This window comes from Lissotriton helveticus, chromosome 8 (genome assembly GCF_964261635.1).
Source record: "Lissotriton helveticus chromosome 8, aLisHel1.1, whole genome shotgun sequence".
NCBI lineage: Eukaryota > Metazoa > Chordata > Amphibia > Caudata > Salamandridae > Lissotriton > Lissotriton helveticus.
The window spans coordinates 810,881,552-810,900,874 of record NC_136069.1 but is presented as its reverse complement, the minus strand read 5'-3'; the positions used below and the strand labels follow the sequence as shown (position 1 = coordinate 810,900,874).

Below are 19,323 nucleotides of genomic sequence, written 5' to 3'. Positions count from 1 at the left end.
ACAAAGGCTATTTTTATATAACCGTGTGTGGAATTCCTTTTTGTGGTGTGCCTAGTGTGTTGCTGCTGTGTGTGTGTTGCGCAAACGCTTTACACAATGCCTCCGGGATAAGCCTGACTGCTCGTGCCAAGCTACCAAGGGGGTGAGCAGGGGTTATCTTGGCGTGTAACTTCCTTGCCCTGACTAGAGTGGTGGTTTCTGCCTGGCTTTGGCGCAAGCCTTAGCCAACCAGAAATCCCATTTCTAACATATATATATATATATAGTATGAGTAATGTGTAAATCACATATAATTTTTCAGTAAAATGTTTATGATACGAACTTTAGGATTATATAAATACTATTTTAGTTTCTGTCAATATGAAGAAGACCAGAAACCGAGACACTGATTCAGACAGTTTATATGCAGCGATTTGCTGATGGCTTTTCGAACAATATTTGTGCATACCATCATTATCATGATCACATTTTTATAGCACCCATGTCATGTGGGCATCCAAACTCTGTAGTGCAGCCATTTTCTAGTCTCCTGTAGGGATTGCTTTAGCTGTCTCGAAAGCCATATATAATAAAAAAAATCCTAAATAAAAAAATGCATACATATACAAATACATAGAGGGGCTCTGAGTCAGTACCCGTTATCAATTGATCTGTTTAAATGCCATTCACATTTTGCTTCTGCCCACCGCAGCTTACATCATGGACCATTTTGTCAGCCCACCACAGCCATTGCCTGTATTGCATTTTCAGTGATGGCATTTTGCTGTGCACATTTCAGTGCATGTCCTGAAATGTGCGTACGAGAAAGAAAGGAGTCTGTCCTATTATCATCTGTGTTTGACAACAGCTGCCTAGACAAATGATGCTCCAGAGACTCTCCCAACTAATGATTTGTGCGGCTCGGGCCACCAAATCATCTTTTCTCTGCTGCCTCCTTTATTAGATGGGTCTTTACTGTTTGCAGTTCTGTTGCACGCTTCTGCCACGCACACAATAGGCAACTGCAGACATTAGCAAAGCAAGCTTTCCTCATGCAACGAAGATAAAACAGAATTGTAAGCATTTAATTTTTGCAGAGTGCTGGCAGCAGCATTGCAAACCTCCCTTGCACAGAGAACACATACAGGCAGTCTGAAACTTTGAGTTCACTGGAAAATTGTGATTTACTGAAATCGCAGAAGGTAATAAATAAAACTCTATTAGGTTACACCACATATGGACATGTTATATTTTCCACTTTTTGTATGAATTGATTAGAACTCATAATTTTGATTTTTTTTTGTGAAACCAGTTTTATTTAGAACAAAAGTCGCATAGATTTTACTTCTCGCCAGTCTGCTCTGGCATGCTTCTAATGATATCGGAATCACCTGGATCAATGATTGCCAATTTGCATACTCTGTAGTATTTTCCACAAGTTGTGCCCAGTTCAATGTTGTTCCCACTGTAGTGATGCACACCAGTCTTTGCCAACATGGCATAATACTCGATCTCAGACTTCCTCAGAGCAGGGCAGTTGTTGGCAAGGATAACCAGTTTGGCTTTCCCCTGGCAAATCATTTTCAGCGTTTGTTTGGATCCCAGCACATACTTGCCAATTTTCATTACCAGTTGGAGTCTCGAATTGATAGACTCAAGGGACTTTTTCGTCTTCTTGGCGGCCACCATCCTGATGCCAGGAGATGCTTTAGCGCGACGGCCTTGCTAGCAAGCTTACTGATGTGCCGCGGCTTCTTTCATTAAGAGGTTTGGTATGATCTGTTGGCAGGAGACATGGGATACTTCAAACTGTTTCACTCTGGATGGGTACAAGTCCTTTTTTAGGTTTCGCCTGGCGTTTACTGCGCAAGCAGTATCGCGCAGGCGAAAACTTTTGTAAACAGTATGGAGCTTTCTCCCGCCTCTGTCTTCCATTGGCTAGCTCCATAAATGGAGGCTAGCCATTGGAAGACAGATCTGCCCGTCATTGCCGGAGCAGATTCGTGGGCGTTCCCACGATTTTTACTCATCCCAACCCTTTCCCTACGTAATGCGGTGGTGGGCGTGGGTTTTTTTTTTCTCATCATGTTTTTCGCTTTTTTGGAGTGTCTTCTGTTGGAGTGGGCTGCGAATTTTAAGTTCCCAGGAAGTTCTGTGTATTTGCGATCAGATCAGTTAAGCAGCATTTTGTTTCAAATATCTATTACCTTTGTACGTCTATCTCGCCTCATGTTTCTCCCTGTCAGTTTCGGCATGTTTACGTTGTTAGATTTCTTACATGGTCTGAGAGGTTTGGCCTACTGAAGCTGAGTTGACGAGGAGTATTGAAGGATGCCCCATGCTGTAATCCATGGGGCGTCCACGCCGTGACCCTGATGGAATCCTGTTTCATAATCAGAGAGAAGGCTGTTTCACTCAATGAGGTTTATCTGCAAACCAATCTATCTAGGTTAACCTTTGTCCCCGTCTACGTGTCTTTCACCCCAAACCTTTCAGCTTTCTCTTACTGGTTCTGAAGGTAGGTCAGGACCCTCATTGCAGCGTTCCCCCCTGTCACCGACCCCCAGCTCACAGAGACACGCTGCATCGCCACCCCTGGGCACGTCTGACTTCCCCCGGGCCTGTGCTCTCACACAACATGATGCAAATGTTAATGGAAGCCCGAACGCTGCGAATTAACCTTCAACCTGGGGGTCGACCTCTGCACATTTATTTTATTTTATTTTATTTTATGTGCTTATTGAGCGCCAGACTAGACTCCCGAAGGAGTATCTCCGCGCTATAACTGCAGATATGAGTGAAAATAACAGTGTGACCAGAGATGATAAGATCATTGGTTGGTGGGAAACAGATAAGTTTTTAGATTCCTTCTAAAGTTCATATGATTGGTAATGGACCTTAGTTCCAACGGCAGTGTGTTCCAGAGTGTGGGTCCGGTGTAAGCCAATGCACGGCCACCTTGCCTGGCTTTCTTAACTCTGGGCACCTTCAGTAATTGCTGATTGCTGGAGCGTAAGGAGCGTCCTGGGATGTAAGGCTGAAAGGTGTCAATGAAATATTTAGGGCCCATCCCTATTAGGCTCTTATGTATAGTACATAAGGTCTTAAACTGAACTCGCTTCTTCACAGGAAGCCAGTGTAGACGAGTCAATAGGGGGCAGGAAGGTGTCCTTGGTGGAGCATTCATGACAATCCTTGCTGCAGTGTTTTGAATAACCTGCAGTTTCTTGACTTGCTCCTCGTTGACTCCAAGGAGCAAACCATTACAATAGTCTACCCTACTGATAACAAGAGCATGGACCAATGTTTTCCTGTAGTGGTCAGGTAGATAGGGGAAGACCCGCCTTAACATCCCGATAGCCCGAAAGCAGGTGCCGGCTACTTGATTAGTGTGATCCTTGAAAGTAAGTTGTTGGTCAAATAGTACTCCTAGGTTTTTGACCCTATTATTAGGGGTAGGGACAGGACCTAGTTCTTGAGGCCACCAATCCGATGACCAGAGTGCCGTCGCTTGACCAAACAACATTACTTCGGTTTTCCCGACATTACACTGCAGACAGTTAGATGACATCCAGTCTGCAATGGCACTCATGCCCTCTGCAAAAGATTTTTTAATTGCAGGTGTAAGATTTTTAAAGGGAAAAAGGAGTTGGGTGTCGTCAGCATACGACACAGGGGTGAACCCGAAAGATCTTGCTAGGTTGGCTAGGGGGGCCACATAAATATTAAAGAGAGTGGGGCTCAGACAAGAGCCCTGTGGCACTCCCTTATTGAGCTCCCTATGGATGGATTTATGGGAGCCCAACCTAACCTCTTGGGAACGCCCGGACAGAAAACTCTCCAACCACGCCAGGGCCTCTCCTTCTATTCCCACCTCCCTTAGGCGATGGAGAAGCACCTTGTGAGACACCGTATCAAAAGCGGCGGAAAGATCCAACAGCACCAGAATCATAGAGCAACCATCATCCAGTGCCATTTTGATGTTATTGGTCACTGTTTGAAGTGCTGATTCTGTGCTGTGGTTCGGCCTGAACCCAGATTGAGAATAGTCCAGGCCGTCCGTCGCTTCAAGATGTTGAGAGAGATAGGTGTTCACGTGCTTCTCCGTGATCTTGCCCAGGTAGGGTAGGAGAGAGATAGGGCGTAGGTTGGAAAGGTCTGTCCAGGGAGATGATGCCTTTTTCCTTATCGGGTTCACCACTGCCTTTTTCCAATCTGCCGGGACCTGTCCAGTCCTGAGGGAGATATTGACCACTTCAAGGATGTGAGGACCTAGTAAAGGGATCAGGGGACCAAGCATTTTAGCTGGAATCAAGTCATTAGGGGAACCTGTTTTTATATGGTTACAAAGAGTAAGAAGCTCTGTGTGATCAATCGAAGGGAATGACGTCAGAAAAGGTTTATTATATATGGAAGGTGTTGAATTAGAACAAATTTTGATGTTATTTTTCCTGACGTTGTTAGCTACTACTATTTTCTCATAGATGATGTTAATTTTATCTTCAAAAAATAGAGAGATTTTGTCACACAGATCCTGTGAGAAATCATCAGAGCTTTCACATGCCGTGGGTTTTATGAAGTTTTGCAGAATATAAAAAAGTTCCTTGGAGCTGTTGCCTGCTTCTGCTATTTGCTGGGTTAATTGTTGTTTCCTAGCCAACTTTATGTTTTTATAGTACTCTGCTTGAGCATTCAGAAAAATTCTCCGACTATCATCGGTTTTTGTTTTCCGCCAGGCTTTTTCAGCTCGTCGGCATTTTTGTTTCTCTGCTCTCAATTCCTTCGTGTACCATTTTTCTTGTTTTGACATTAGATGTTGTTTATGTCTTTTTAGAGGAGCTATAGTGTCGATGGCTTTTTTGATCGACTCATTCAGCTTGGCCAGTACTGTATCTGCTGTATCGGATTCCAAGAAATTGGGGTCTGTCCATGCTTCTTGAGCTGTATCGAAATTAACTTTATGCCATTGACGTCTCCAAGAAGGGGGGAGGGGAGCATTTCTTGTGGGCCTTTCAGGGGTTATTAGCGTAAATTCCAACAAAGAGTGATCTGTCCAAGATATACTCTTTGCCGGTGAGCAGAATATTTTAGAGGAATTTAAGAAAATTAAATCAAGCATATGTCCTCCTACATGAGTAGGCCCATGATTTTTCAATTCTAAGCCCAGGTTCGAAAGATCTGTGATCAAAGTCATAGATTCAGTCAACGTGGGCTTATCAGCATGTATATTAAAATCACCTAGAAGTAAAAAATCTTCTTTGGATTTTATGTGAGGGGCAAGAATTTCTTGTAGATTAAGTGCAAAATTAGGATCTACTCCTGGAGGGCGATAGATCAAGGCACCCTTCCAGGTGAGACGATTGGTAAGGTGAATTTTAAAAAGCAGTATTTCTAGCTGCGGGTTTGAGTGTTGTTCAATGATGGTAATTTGAATATGGTCTCTGTAAATAATAGCCAGTCCACCTCCCGTTTTGATTTCCCTGTCTAGGTGTTTGATCTTATAGCCTGATGGGATCCCCATAGCAATAGCTGTTATTGTGTGGGGTTTTAACCAGGTTTCCACAATGAAGCATATGTCTGGTTGAATGGAATGTATAGCATCCCAGACCTGATGTTGATGCTTGGGTAGTGAGCGTACATTTAACAGAAAGCTCTTCAAACCCTTAATGGATATATGAGAGTCGGGAGGGTGCGCAGTACCGTTAGCAAGGCGCAAACACTGAGGGCAGGAATAGGCCTCCTCAATATGGTGCCACGGTATGACTGTACTGCAACATAAGGGTGGTCTAAGGCTACGTAATGTAGGAGCAGAATAGAAGAGGGAATGGCGGACCTTACCAGTAGAGGCTTGTCTGGAGGGACCAGGGTCCATCGCCCCTCGCCCCGTCCTGTCGCGGACGGGCGCAGACGGGCTTTTCTTCGGCGCTTCTTAGGCGCGCTCGAAGGCGCCCCCTGCGCGCAACCGCTGCGCGCTTAAAGGAAGGGCGTGGCTAAATAGCCTGGAGTGAGGTAGCCACTAGAGCGCTAACCTCAGCTCCGGCGAGACCGGAAGTGTAGCCTGGCTCTTGCCTGTCCGCCCTCCGCACAACGGCACTGCTTGCCGAGTCGGACCGAGGCGGGCAGGCTGAAATATCGAGCCCAGGTGTGACTGTAAGATGGGAGAGAATGCAGTCTATTTAAAAGGCACGCTAATCTGCCGAAAATAAAAAATAACAGGCGACTATTAAAATATGCGCTGTAATTTGTAATATTGCTTCTCGCAGCCCAACCACTAACAATGTACACACTCAATTAAATCTCACTCACGAGTGCAGCAGCGGGTCCGGGAGATACTGCCACCGTCTCCCTACCGCGTGCACCCGAGGGTCAGGGCGGTCTAAATAGCCTGGAGTGAGGTAGCCACTAGAGCGCTAACCTCAGCTCCGGCGAGACCGGAAGTGTAGCCTGGCTCTTGCCTGTCCGCCCTCCGCACAACGGCACTGCTTGCCGAGTCGGACCGAGGCGGGCAGGCTGAAATATCGAGCCCAGGTGTGACTGTAAGATGGGAGAGAATGCAGTCTATTTAAAAGGCACGCTAATCTGCCGAAAATAAAAAATAACAGGCGACTATTAAAATATGCGCCCCCAGGAGCTGACCTGCTCCCCCGAGGCCTGGGTGTCGAAGAGGGGGGGCGCAGGGCCCAGGGGCCTGCTGAGGCCACAAAATGGTTTTCACGTGAGCCGGTGCCTTAAATGGTAGCTTGTAGTGTGTAGGGCCGGCTGCACGTGTGAGCGTGCAGTAGGTTCACCCACGTGTCCCTCCGGCACCGGGTTCAGAGTAGTGTGTGGGCGGGGAACCCTCAGCTGGAGTTAATGTGAGACATGAGGCGGCTCCGGTGCAGTGCACTGTGTAATCCTCGGCAGAGCCTCACCTACTCTCAAGCGTTCAACCCTCTCACCTCAGCGCATACCCCTTCCCTCTTTGAGAAGTGTTTGCCCCCCACCCCCTGCTTCGTTCGTGTTCCTGGCTTGGGGTATTTGCCCTCTGTAGTGCTGTATTTCTCCTTTCCAGGGAAGTCTGTTTCAGCTGCTCTCCAGTGCAGTTTTTTGCCACCGCCATCTTTCATAGTTCAGCCTCACTGGAGCAGTGCTTGATGTCTTCTTGTTCTCTATGACACAGGGTGGCCTCATGAGTGAGTAAACGCCTGCTCTTCTAAAGGATGTTTTGCTTCATAGGGTGAGTTCATAGACTTGGCTGAGTTTTCGTGGTGGGTGATGTTTATTACTGGACAGGGCGCCCTTGCAAAGGATCTTTTTATAGTGATGGGTTTTATGCATGGTGATTTCCATGGTGGTTGATGTTTTTACTGGAGTGTGTCTTCTTCAGAGGTTGCTTTTGTTGATGGGTTTGGGGTTTTTCATAAGCTCGATGGGAGGCTGAATGCTCGTGAAAAGATGGTTTTCTTGATGAGGGTGTGTTTTGAACAAGGATGACCGTGTTTCGTGGCGTGTGATTATTTCTTTTTTATTACGGTAGTATGCATTGTGGTGAAGGCTGCTTTGTTGATTGGTTTAAGTTTTGAATAGAGATGATGGTGTTTCATATCAGGTAATCGTATTGAGCATTATATCATTCTATGAGGTTGGATTTTTATACCTCAGGAAGGATTTACTTCATTCAAAAAGGGCTCGAAGCAGGGCTCTATTTTAAACCGGTAAAATTCTTTAGTTAGAGAGCCATTAGATAAATCACTGGTTCTCCGTTCATTCATATAAGCCCAGAAGTAGATTTTTTAAATCCTTTTTGAACACGAGGTTAGTGCGGAGGGTACAATAGGTCTCACATTTGCGAGAGATTAAGCTAATGGCAATGTAAATGACAATGCCATTTATTTATCTGTTTTCAAAACCAACACATAAATACAAAATTTGTCATTTACAATGCCAATAGCTCTAACTTTTCCAAAGGCGAAATCATTGCATTGTAAATGCTTGTTGTTCCTGCAATTCATCCGAGCTTATATAGAGCTAAAGGAGGCCTGATCATCCTGGTCTCTTTACACCATAAAAGCAAGCTGGTTGTGATAGCTACTGGTACACCTAATTTCCTGACTATAAGAATTACCCTGCCAAATGCATCTAAATTATCATTGTTACATTTTTATAATGCTAAACTGTCACCACGCACCTGGTAAACTGTCAGGTTCTGAATTCTTTTAAAAAAGGTATAGGGTTGGGTTATTCAGACACTGCCAATGTCTTATGTAGGTGATTTTAATATTCATCTGTGCGAGGGTTTGCAAACAAGTTCTAGTCACCGACTGACCTGTAGGACCCGGCTGGGGCTTCATATGGAACACACTAGTCAAGGGGACGTGCTAAATTCTATCATAAGCAAGTTTAATTTTGTTCATTCCCTTGAGAAACGTGCATCCTCTTTGTGTCCCTCAATACCACATGTTTTTAGAGGGTGGGATTGTGCTACTGTAATTGATTTAGCTTTTGCTTCTGCCACCTGGTACACCCAACAAATGATATTAAGATCCTGTCAAGCCACTTTAGCGATCACAATCTAATTTGCCTTTCTTTGGAATGGATACAGCCCTTTATGAGGAATGCTCAAGATGATAATAGTGAGCCGGTTGTCCCAAGTCAAGGTAGAAGATTAAGATGGTCAAAGTGGCTCTTGAGGCCTTTAAAAGGAAACCGTTTTCCTGCTGTGCCCCAAAGTTTGATGTTGGTCTGAAATACAAATCCTCACATAGTGAGATTATGTTGGCTTTTATAATGATTTGTCAGAAAGCTTGGGATCTTCTTACTCTTCCTTCCTCAAGTAAGGTTGAGCAGGTTTACAAATTGTTTGATAGGGGATGCTCTTTAGAACACTTACAATTACAGACAGCCTTGAGATCTAAGCCCAGAGATATCTCACTTGTAGCAACCTGCCAAATTAGTTATCAAAATAAGAGATTAAATTGCTTTTATTAGTTCTGAGTGGGGAGACCCCGATTTTCCCACGCAATTGTCCGATTCAAATTGCTACGGACGGGTTTAAGTATTTGGGGATATTTGTCTCCTTGGACCCCGCGGTCCGTCATGCTCAGAATCTCCTCCCCCCTCTGGGCAGATTGAGAAGTGATGTGGCCGGCTGGAATAGACTCCCTCTCTACTTGCTGGGGCGAGCGACTCTCTTTAAAATGATGTCTTTGCCTCGTTTTCTTTATGCCCTTCAAAATACATTAGATGTAGTCCCAGCAAGCTATTTTCGAGAGGTCGAAGGGTTGCAACGTAGTCTGTTATGGGATGGTCGACCCCGGAATGCATTGGCTAAACTGACGCTCCCATAGTATGACGGCGGGATCGCACTCCCTGATATCAGGAGATATTATTGGTCCTCCCAATTGGCAGCCATTAACCTTGGTATTTATGGCCCCCATCAGACCCTGGTTATGCGATGGATAGATGGCTTCTACCGGGCGGCAATTATAATCGGGCGCTGTATGCCAGATCAGTGGGAAGCGGTTTGACAGGACTAACTAAACATGCAAAGCAGATTTGGCGGGATGCTACCAGCTCTTTGAGATGGAGGGACTGTTTGACGAAGGCGACCCCACTTTTTGACTCCGAAAAGTTGGGCAAGCTTTGGAATACAAAGGGCTTTGATAAGTGGGATCTGATTGGGATCTCGACTATTGGTGATGTTTGGGCTAAGGGGAGGATTAAGACGTTTGAGGAACTGCAATCTGAATATAAACTGGGGAGCACTGAGTACTTTCGCTATGCGCAGGTAAAGCATGCATTGACGGCGGCACTATCGGTGGAGGCAGACCTGCCCGAGGCGTCTCCTCTTGAAGACAGAATTCTAGATGGAGACCTGCCCGACACAACGATCTCCCTGTTTTATAAGAAATTGATTAATCATAGGGCAGATCTCCTGGTCGAAGTAAGGGGAAAATAGTTGCAGTATGGTACTGAACTTGACGATGAGGACTGGCAGCTGCTGTGTCTTCACCAAAGGTAGTCGCAATCCAAGCGCGCATGTGACTTGTTCAGTTAAAAATTTTGCACAGAGTGTATGTCACAAGGCCCCGCTTGGTTCGGATGGGGCTGTCGGATATAGGTCTGTGTAGCTCGGGTGTGGCTCGGTGGGTACGTTCTTTCATATCATCTGAGAGTGTTGTTCTGTGGCCGAGTATTGGAGTGGGATACATGATGTCATGAGGGAGGTTCTGGGAGTAGCTGTGTTGCCAGAAGCGTGGAGGTGTCTCCTGAATATCTGGGAATGTACTGACCTAAATATAGCGCAGACCAAATAGCGCAGCGGTGGGGATCCGAGAGGACACCAACCGTTGAAGAATAGACGGAAAACATGGATTGGTGCATGTTCAGTGAAAAAACTGTTTATATTGCAAGGGGTCGCCCTCGTAAGTGGGCACCTGTGTGGGGGCTGTGGAATCGCTATAGGGGAGACATCTGTGTACCGCTTGTTGATGCACCCATTGATATTCCTACCTCTCCGTGATTGTGTATAATTGTGTAATATGCTTCTCGCTCCCCCCCCCCCTCTTGTACGATGATGTGTTCTGTGGAAGGGACTCTCCGCCATGTTATGTCACTGTCTTTTCTTTGATGCCTTGTGTTAATAAAAAGAAATATTTAAAAAAAAAAGAGATTAAAGGTGGAAAAACCTGATTAAAACCAATGCCTGCGAGAATTTTCCAAAAGTTAGCTGCCTGAAGAACAGCTCTCAGATCCGGAGTATCATCAATCAGTCTTGTTTTGCCCCCATCGACAATGGGCCCCTTTGTCATCACATTAGCCCAGACAAATGAGTCTCACACTTTGATGAGATATATGATTATGAGGCTGTTGATACTGGTCATGATACTTGTCCAGTGATGGGATCTCCAATTTAGTATTTTCCTTTGAGGAAGTTACAGTGAGTCTCAGGACTCTCTAAAAGTAAGGCCCAGGTGGCATTCCTCCAGAATTGCGCATAAAAGACCATGAGGCGTCAGCCCCTTTACTTACACAGTACTTGAATTCAGCTGTTAAGTAGGGACTACTACACTCCTGGACCTCGTCTATCATAGTCTCATATTTTTTAAAAACGAGATAAGGATAACCGCCAGTGCTATAGGCCGATTTCGCTGATTAGACTCTATTGTGAAGGTTTTGGGGCGGCTCATCCAAAACAGAATGACAATTTGGTAAGATGAAACAAATACTGTCTGACCTTCAGTATGGATTCAGATCCAGCAGGTCCACTAATGGCTAATGTTTGAACCTGTATATGATTATTATACCCTTATAGCCTGCCGTAGCGGGCTATACTGGCCATTATAAACACGCTCCAGCATTAAAAGCCCAGGCCAAAGGCAACGGCCTTTAACAAAGGAGAGGGACTGCCTGTATCACCCAGCTACGAAGGGCTAAAAGGCTATTACAACATTCCGACACAAGAGGGCAGAATGTTCTAATAAATAAAACAATGGCCTCACGTAGCCTGAGGGGATTGAAATCCCCTTGGGCTCCATGAGGCCTTTGTTCACAGCAACAGCTATGAACGACAAAATTGGAGTGTTGGAGCTCCAGACTTTTACTGGCCATTAGAATCCTGGAGCACTACATTGTTTTCAATGGAGCTCCCAACATTCCAATGTTCTAACAATAAATATATAGTACCACGATCTGGTTCCAATCACATGGGTTTGAGGGACCTAGCCTTGCCCTTCAGTAGAGTCAATCATTCTAAATTAAGGCAAATCCTCTTGGCCATGGGAGTTAAACCTGATTTTGTGTTTTTTTCTTGAGGGTTCTTCACACAAATACATAGGCCATAATTTGTTATACAAGTGACTCCTCCTGCAACCAGCCGATTCCTACTAATAGAGATTCGACAAGGTTACATCATTGCTCCGTTTTTATTTACATTGTACATTAATCAACTGGAAAAGTTGTTAGTGGTGAGAATGCTAATTGCCCTTCAGTGGGAGCACGTCTTTACCAGTATTACTTTATGCTGATTATGCCGTTTTGTTAGCCACAACTGCAAGGGGTATGCAAATCCTCCTCGATGCATTTGTTGCCTTCATGGAGGACTTGGTCCTTGTTAATTTCTCATGTTAGCAGGTCCACGATCCCCTAAATCCAAAACCTTCTGGTTGTGTGTCCATATTCTAATGAAGATTCCATTGTTTTGCTATTTGGGAATTCCAGAACAAACTGGAAATCCCTCATTCAAACTAAAAGTGAGGGCTATTGCTGCAGCATCAGGCTTTGCTTCTAGGATAGGACAAAAACCTGAGTGAGTTATTGAAGATTTACCATGCCACATCTCTTCCTAAAGTATTTTATCTGGGGTTAAGCAACAGCAGATTATAGAAAATAAATGTTTTAGGCATCTGCTTAGTGCCCCGAAAAGTACCACTTCATTCATTATGCATGAGGAGCTGGGTGCAAGTTATTTTTCTGATATAATGGCCCTTTGTCCACTCCTGCACGGGAAACAGTTTGGACTAGAGCAGAAACAGAACTTAACAGGGAAGTAATGCAGGATTGTCTTAACCTTCATAAAGCTAATTGCATCTAGTGGTTAATATCCTAGGAAGGGATGACTTATTTGTCAACCAAGGTGGAATGGTTAAGTCTAGCCTGAAGCGGCTAACAAAAAATGTTTATTCAGGTGGCAAGTAGAAAGGAAAAATCATGAATTGCTACGCATTTCAGTTAGGGCGTTTGTGTTGTTAAAAACCGTCCAGTTTGTGGAACCTTGCCCTACTTTTGTGACTAACAGTAATCGTTGTTTTTTACTTACCAGATTTAGGTTACATTCGCTTAATCTAATCCTAGCGGCCCCAAAACGATGGAAGGGTCCGAATGAGGTAGGTCCTTGTGGCTGCGACCATGTGTCCCCGCAAAATACCTTACATTTTGCAATGTTCTGTAGGTTTTATGCAAAACCCAGGAAAGACTATATTATTCCTCTGCTAAAGGGTTGAAAGTTATGCCAAGCGTGTTGTGCTCTGCTGTTTTTACAATTATTGCACAATTAATGTATTACCTAAAATGTTGCCAGTTTTTTAAGTGCTACTGCTAAAGTGAGGTGTTTTGGGGTGGTGGAGATTATATGTGATTTCATGTTGAGTGTCAAATTTTATGGTTAACTTTTTTTTAGCCAAATAAAGAAATTTGAGTACGGGGTGCAAAGATGAGTGACAGAGTACACGTAGGATGACTTATTCAGTGCCTAAACCCAACAATGACACAAAAGGCCCTTCCAAAAGTCAGACCTTTTGGTGTTGCCAATGCTTGGTTCATCTTTTACCATCAGGGTGAAATCATAACGTAACAAGTATCAATGCAAATGCTAAACAAAACTTACACTGACCCAAACGAGGAAGAAACATCGGTGCTTCCAAACCACCACAAAGATGGGCTTTGGCAAGTAAAATGTTTACCAACAGGAAGCCAGGTGCCACCGACCCTGCAAGAAATAACTGGAACATGTACGATAAACACTACCTCGGATTCAGGCATCTTGAAAGCATTCACTGTTCAGTTGAACGCGAGGATGTTTCTATTAAGGGCAGAGAATGCCATTTGAGCGGAGCTGCCACTGTGAACCCGAAGAAGTGGTGACATTTCTCATCCCCATCTGAGAAAAAATGTGTTCGCTCTCCATTTATTGACGACCGCGTGAACTCCGCGTGCTCCCGCGAAAGCCACCTCCCATATTAAGACCCGGCATCTTTTATGAGAATGGCGACGTTCAAAGAAATGCCTATATATGTTGATACACAATTGAAAACAACGCACCCAAGAAACACAGATATTCAAAAGGCCAACTTGTCAATTCGTGTGGTGAATTACACTCTACATTTAAAGAGCATGATTATCTAGAACGACTGCAGTAGCGTTCGCATTAAAAATGTAAAATTTAATTAGAGTGAACCAAGTGAAAATCTCTGAAAATGCCCTCCTGTTTCAGCAAGCTGCACGACGAGGGAAACCAGCACAATAGGTTGTTATCTGCAGTACTCTAATGAATCCCCAGGTGCTGTAGTGAACTTTCCAGTGATCTTTACTGTTGCGCCTTATGAGATCATTTCATTTTTTAATGAACTGACGAGCAGCTAGGCGGTTGCCACTGACTAGGAAAAACACCTTTATATCGTAACGCTAACACGCTACAATGCAGTGGTGTAGGACTATTTATTTGGGCCATTAAAGGCGCATGGTCTTAACCGAAGAGTGCGTGCGCAGTTGAAGGACAGGGGCCACAATCAGGGCCGGTCTGAGAACACAAATCAGCCTTGGCAATTGTATCGGACCGGGCCCAGAAGGGGAAAGGGGGGCGAGGGCATGGGTGTCCGCAAGGGGGCAGGAAAGGAGGCGCCCCCCCCCCCCCCCCCCCCCCCCAGGGCCCCTCATTGCACCCTGGGGGACGCCCATGCTTTTATGGAGGTCTTTTGTCTGTAATTCTGGGCCCTGCAGGGAGCAGAGCTGTTCCCTGCCAGAGGCCTCAACTCCCTGATGGGGTGCCTCCCACTCCTCCTCGCAGCCCCTCCTGCACATTGTCATTCTGTCTGTGGCTGATTATCACGTACAGAATGACAATGGCCAGTTTGAGCTGCTAAAGCATACTTCCCACCCTGGAACCCATAAAGCGCCTTAGCTTAAAATCACTGAGGAGCCCAGCGGAAGGTAAAGTTCAAAGTTGAAGCTTAAATATGACACAAATGGTAGGAGAAGCAGAAGCAGGGTTAAAAGAAGTCTCCTCTTGCAGTTGGGGCGCACAGTGAAGGCAGTGGGGGTACCCAAGGTGTTTCGGTCCTGGAAAAAATGCAAGTAGGAGATCTGTGCAGTTGAAAGCATAATCTCGCCCTTCTCTCATAAGAAGACGCATATCTTCTCACAAATGTATCTGCTTGTGTTTGATAAATTGTGAGGTCTTGTTACTCGCCGGTGCCATTTCATTTTGTAATGTGAAAGGAACGGACGCTTTATCTCGCTATGAAACTGTTAAAGAAATGTAAATCAATCTGTTGTTTAAATTGTCTGTAATGAAAGAGAGAGATAGAGAAATGCTTGTGCATGTCTGTCTGTATACAAGAATAAACACAAACAGCTCCAATAAAAATACAAGGGCCATTTAATACCAGACTGACTTCAGGCAGCAGTAGAAAATATTTGATCGTGCCAGTAAAGGTGAGCAGTAGGGGATGTGAAAGAACAGTAGTGTGCGCATGTGTGTGCTGTCCTGTGGGTTCCCACCCTTCACACCACCAATTATGAAAGATAGATCAGTAAAAGAATGGATTGGTTAGTGAAAGGGTGGATGATGGGCGAGTGAATGGGTGGATGGATGAGAGTAATGATGGGTGGATTGATGAATTAATAAGTGAAAGGGTGAATGAATGGATGGATGAATGACTGAATGGATCGATGGGTGGAAGAGTGGATGGATGAGTTAAATGGTGGCTTGGGTGAAAAGGTAAATGGTTGGATGGATGAGAATGGAATTAATGAGTGGAAGAGTGGGTGGATGAGTGAGAGGATGTATTTGGTGAAACGGTGGATGGATGAGTGAAAGGATGGATTGGGTGAAAGGGTGGATGGTTGATGGATGGATAAGTGAAAGGGTGGCTGGATGGGTGAAAGGGTAAGTGGTTGGATGGAGGAGTGCATGGATGGGTGGAAGAGTGGATAGATGAGTGAAAGGAAGGCTTGGGTGAAAGGGTAAATGGTTGGATGGATGAGCGAACGGATGGATTGGTGGAAGAGTGGATGGATGAGTGAAAGGATGGATTCGGTGAAAGGGTGGATGGATGCTGGATAGATTGGGTGAAAGGGTGGATGGAGGGATGGATGAGTGAAATGATGGATGGAAGAGTAGACGTTGGATAGGTTTGCAAATGGTTGAAAAGGTTTGGATATGGATGGGAACACAGATGGAAGGACAGAATGAATGGTGAAAGACTGAATGGTGGATGAAAACATTAATAGATAACAGAAAGTAGATTTGAAATGGTGGATGTCAGGGGTTTGATGGAAGGATGAATGGCTAGATCCTTGGACAAGAGAGCCCTTCTGCCGGGGGTTGTGATGACTTACTTTGCTTTCTTGGTGCCATAAGAGCTTTAGTTCAAAGTGGGAGGTATTTCAATTTTCTGGCTACTCCCTTGCCTATGTATTACTATTCTGTATTTGCTGTGTGCTTATGTGTGGGATCCACCCATCACGCATATACGACATTTTGAGTGACACCCAACGAGCTACTTGAATGTTACACTAGTAATTGTAAATGTTTGCATGCTTTGTTTTAGGTGTAAGGGTTTAGGGAGAGCCTCATAGTGCCATAAGCTGTGCTTGAGATGTATATTGTGTTTGTAACAACTGGTGAGTTCACTTCGGGGCGCTGCGTTCACACATGATGTCACCAAAAATACAAGGTCCACCCAAACGTGTATGCAAAGCATTCACCAACGCATCCATGGTACTTACAATGTGAAAAGCTCAGATGCACAGGACTGAAGCCCAGAAGCATGCCTGAAGCACGCACCTCCACTAGCAGGGAAAAGACACGCTACAAGCCGCGCAGGAACCATGAGCCTCATTCCCCGCCACAAATGTCCTGCTCAGCCCCCATTCCAGAACAGGGATTTCTCAAGAAATCTTCTGCATGTGGGGGGCCCTTTTATTGCCAATCTTCATCTCACATTGAAGTGACCCCCTCAGCCAGGGCTTTAAATAGGCCGGGTCCCCTGGGTGGCAGAGGACGTTGCAACGGGTCCTTATCGGGCTCTAACGTCATGCCCTTTATTCTGACATAAACACTGATCGATTTCTAAATAATGAATGTAAAAAGGCAATCCATGTCAGTGATTTAGTTCCTGTTTGTGTTTGACGTTTTACTTAACACTCTTAAGGAATGAAATATTAACGATTTCCCGGATGTTGTGTTTCTGTATTTTTTTCGGTGTAGCATATTACGCTTGTAAAGCGCCTACTTTGATCTGAGCCACCACCAGGTGCCCAGAACAAGCCATGGTTGAATTGCTGTTGGAGAGGTTATGAGAATGTGGTGTTGAGGACATTGCCCTGAATTGGCTAAAAAGGTTTTTGACGGACAGAGGGCAAACGGTCATGCTGGGCCCTTTCAGGTCTCAAAAATTCCGGCTAGATAAGGGAGTACCACAGGGCTCCTGCTTGAGCCCTACTCTCTTTAACTTTAACATATATATGACTCCACTAGGCAAGATTGTTCAACCTTTCGGGTTCAAGATTATATCATATGCAGAGACGACACTCAGCTGATTTTCCCTATGGGATCAAATCCTAATGAGGATAGACTGCGTTTTTTGGCTGGAATGATGGCCATCTCAAACTGGATGACAGAATGTTGTCTCCAACTCAATCCAGGGAAAACAGAGCTTATGGTTCTGGGAAGAACTAATAATCTCAATATGGCCGATTGGTGGCCTGCCCAGTTGGGGAGAGCTCCCAACCCCTCACCCTCAGTGAAGAGTTTGGGAATACACTTGGATGAAAAATTGACTATGAAGGATAATGTCAAAAACATCACAAGCTCTTGCTACTATAGTCTTCGTCTACTTTGTAGAATTATCCCATACTTACCAGTGAAACATCGCAGAACGGTGGTCCAGGCGATGGTGGTGAGTCGCTTGGACTACGGGAACTCTCTACTGGCCGAAATAGGTGGAACTCTGGTAGCGAAACTTCAAGTCATCCAAAATACTGCGGCAAGGATGGTCATAAATCACCCCCCAGGATCTCCATCACTTCCACTGCTCAGAGAGCTTCACTGGCTCTCAGTGAACAAGAGATCATTCTTCAAGGTCTGCTGTTTCCCTTTTAAAGCCATCAATGGTACATGTCTTGGTTACTTGCAAAAGAAACTCTGTAAGCAGATCTCCTGCCGTAACCTGAGATCAAACGCTATGGCACTGTTGAAGATCCCTCGCATCCGACACACTCGTTTGGGGACCAAAGCCTTTTCATATATTGCCCCTAAATATTGGAATTCTCTACCTGAGGCTTTCTGTAAATGCTCCTCCTATCTGGTCTTCAGGAAACAACTCAAGGCCTTTTTATTCTAATCTTCGGCTTTGATACTCCATTTTTCCTCTGGTTTCTTTCTGCCTAAGTAAGCGCTGAGATGCCTCTGGGTGAGTCATGCGCTATATAAGAGACCAATAACATAACATAACATAACAATGCAAAGCATCAGAGAATGTGATTTTTATGACCCATTCTGAGAGGCCCAGAACCAGCCCGACCCAACCCACCTCTAAATGGTTTCAGCGACCCTCCCTGCCCCCACCCTTTGTTTTTGTTTAGACTGGTGCCACCTAGGTGATATCCCTGCCTGAAGGCAGGGATTTCACCTAAGCACTCGATGTGTTGTGAATGTGAGCATGGGGTGGGAGTAGGAAGATGTACACAGCAGGGGGAAAGGGATGGCCAGTGCAGGTGATGCTTTTCTTTTGTATAGGAATTTCTGCTGGCATAATAGCCAAGGGATTGTAGTCTGTGCACTTGTATAGATGTGTATTCCATACAAGTGCACAGACAGCAAACCCTGGGCTATGTCAGCAGGAATTACTTTACAACAAAAAAAGCGTCACCTGCAATGCCATCCCTTTCCCCCTGCTGTCTGTGGACTTGTATGGAATACACATCCACGGCGCTGCTCACCAGATAAATGGTGAACAGGGCCATGGATCTGTCTCTTTTTGCATTCAAGGGCACCGACGAAGAAGCAGAGTAGGCACTGGCAAGGAGACACCAGGAGACATTTGACCCACATCTATCTACACAGTGAGACCTCCGGGAGGGGCTGGATGCCAGGACGACAGTGCTGCTGATCAGCCAACTCCAATGAATAGTATCAGAAGAGCAGGCAGCAGTTTTTAAGTAAGTTCCAGTAACTTTAATGCATTCTACAGCATCAGCATTACCTATGGGCGGCATATCTAGGTTACTCTAAGTGAACTGTGTTCTAGACTTACATGCATGGAAACGTCAAGGAGGACAATCCGCTCCGCAAATGTATTTTAAGCTTGTAGTGTTCAGCTTTTAGGGTGCCAGGGAGTAACTTTAGGGTTCAGGGTGGGTTAGGGATTGGGGCGCCAAGGGGTAATTTTAGGGTTCCAATGGGTATGGGTTTTTGGGTGCAAGGGTGTAATTTTAGGGTTCCAGGCGGGTATGGGTTTTGGGTGCCAAGGGGGATCATTTTAGGGTTCAGGGTGGGTATGGGTTTTGAGGTACCAGGGGGGTAATCTAGGGTTCAGGGTGGGTATGAGTTTTGGGGTGGGGGTTAATTTTAGTGTTCAGGGTGGG

At 45.1% G+C, this 19,323-nt stretch overlaps 1 protein-coding gene and 1 pseudogene across 1 annotated transcript in view; both read right to left on the bottom strand.

Moving 5' to 3' along the window:
• ITGBL1 (integrin subunit beta like 1) overlaps nucleotides 1-19,323 on the bottom strand; it is a 1,428,718-nt gene that overhangs the window by 1,048,354 nt on the left and 361,041 nt on the right. The window lies entirely within an intron of this gene.
• On the bottom strand, nucleotides 1,267-1,688 carry LOC144771781 (large ribosomal subunit protein eL30 pseudogene; annotated as a pseudogene).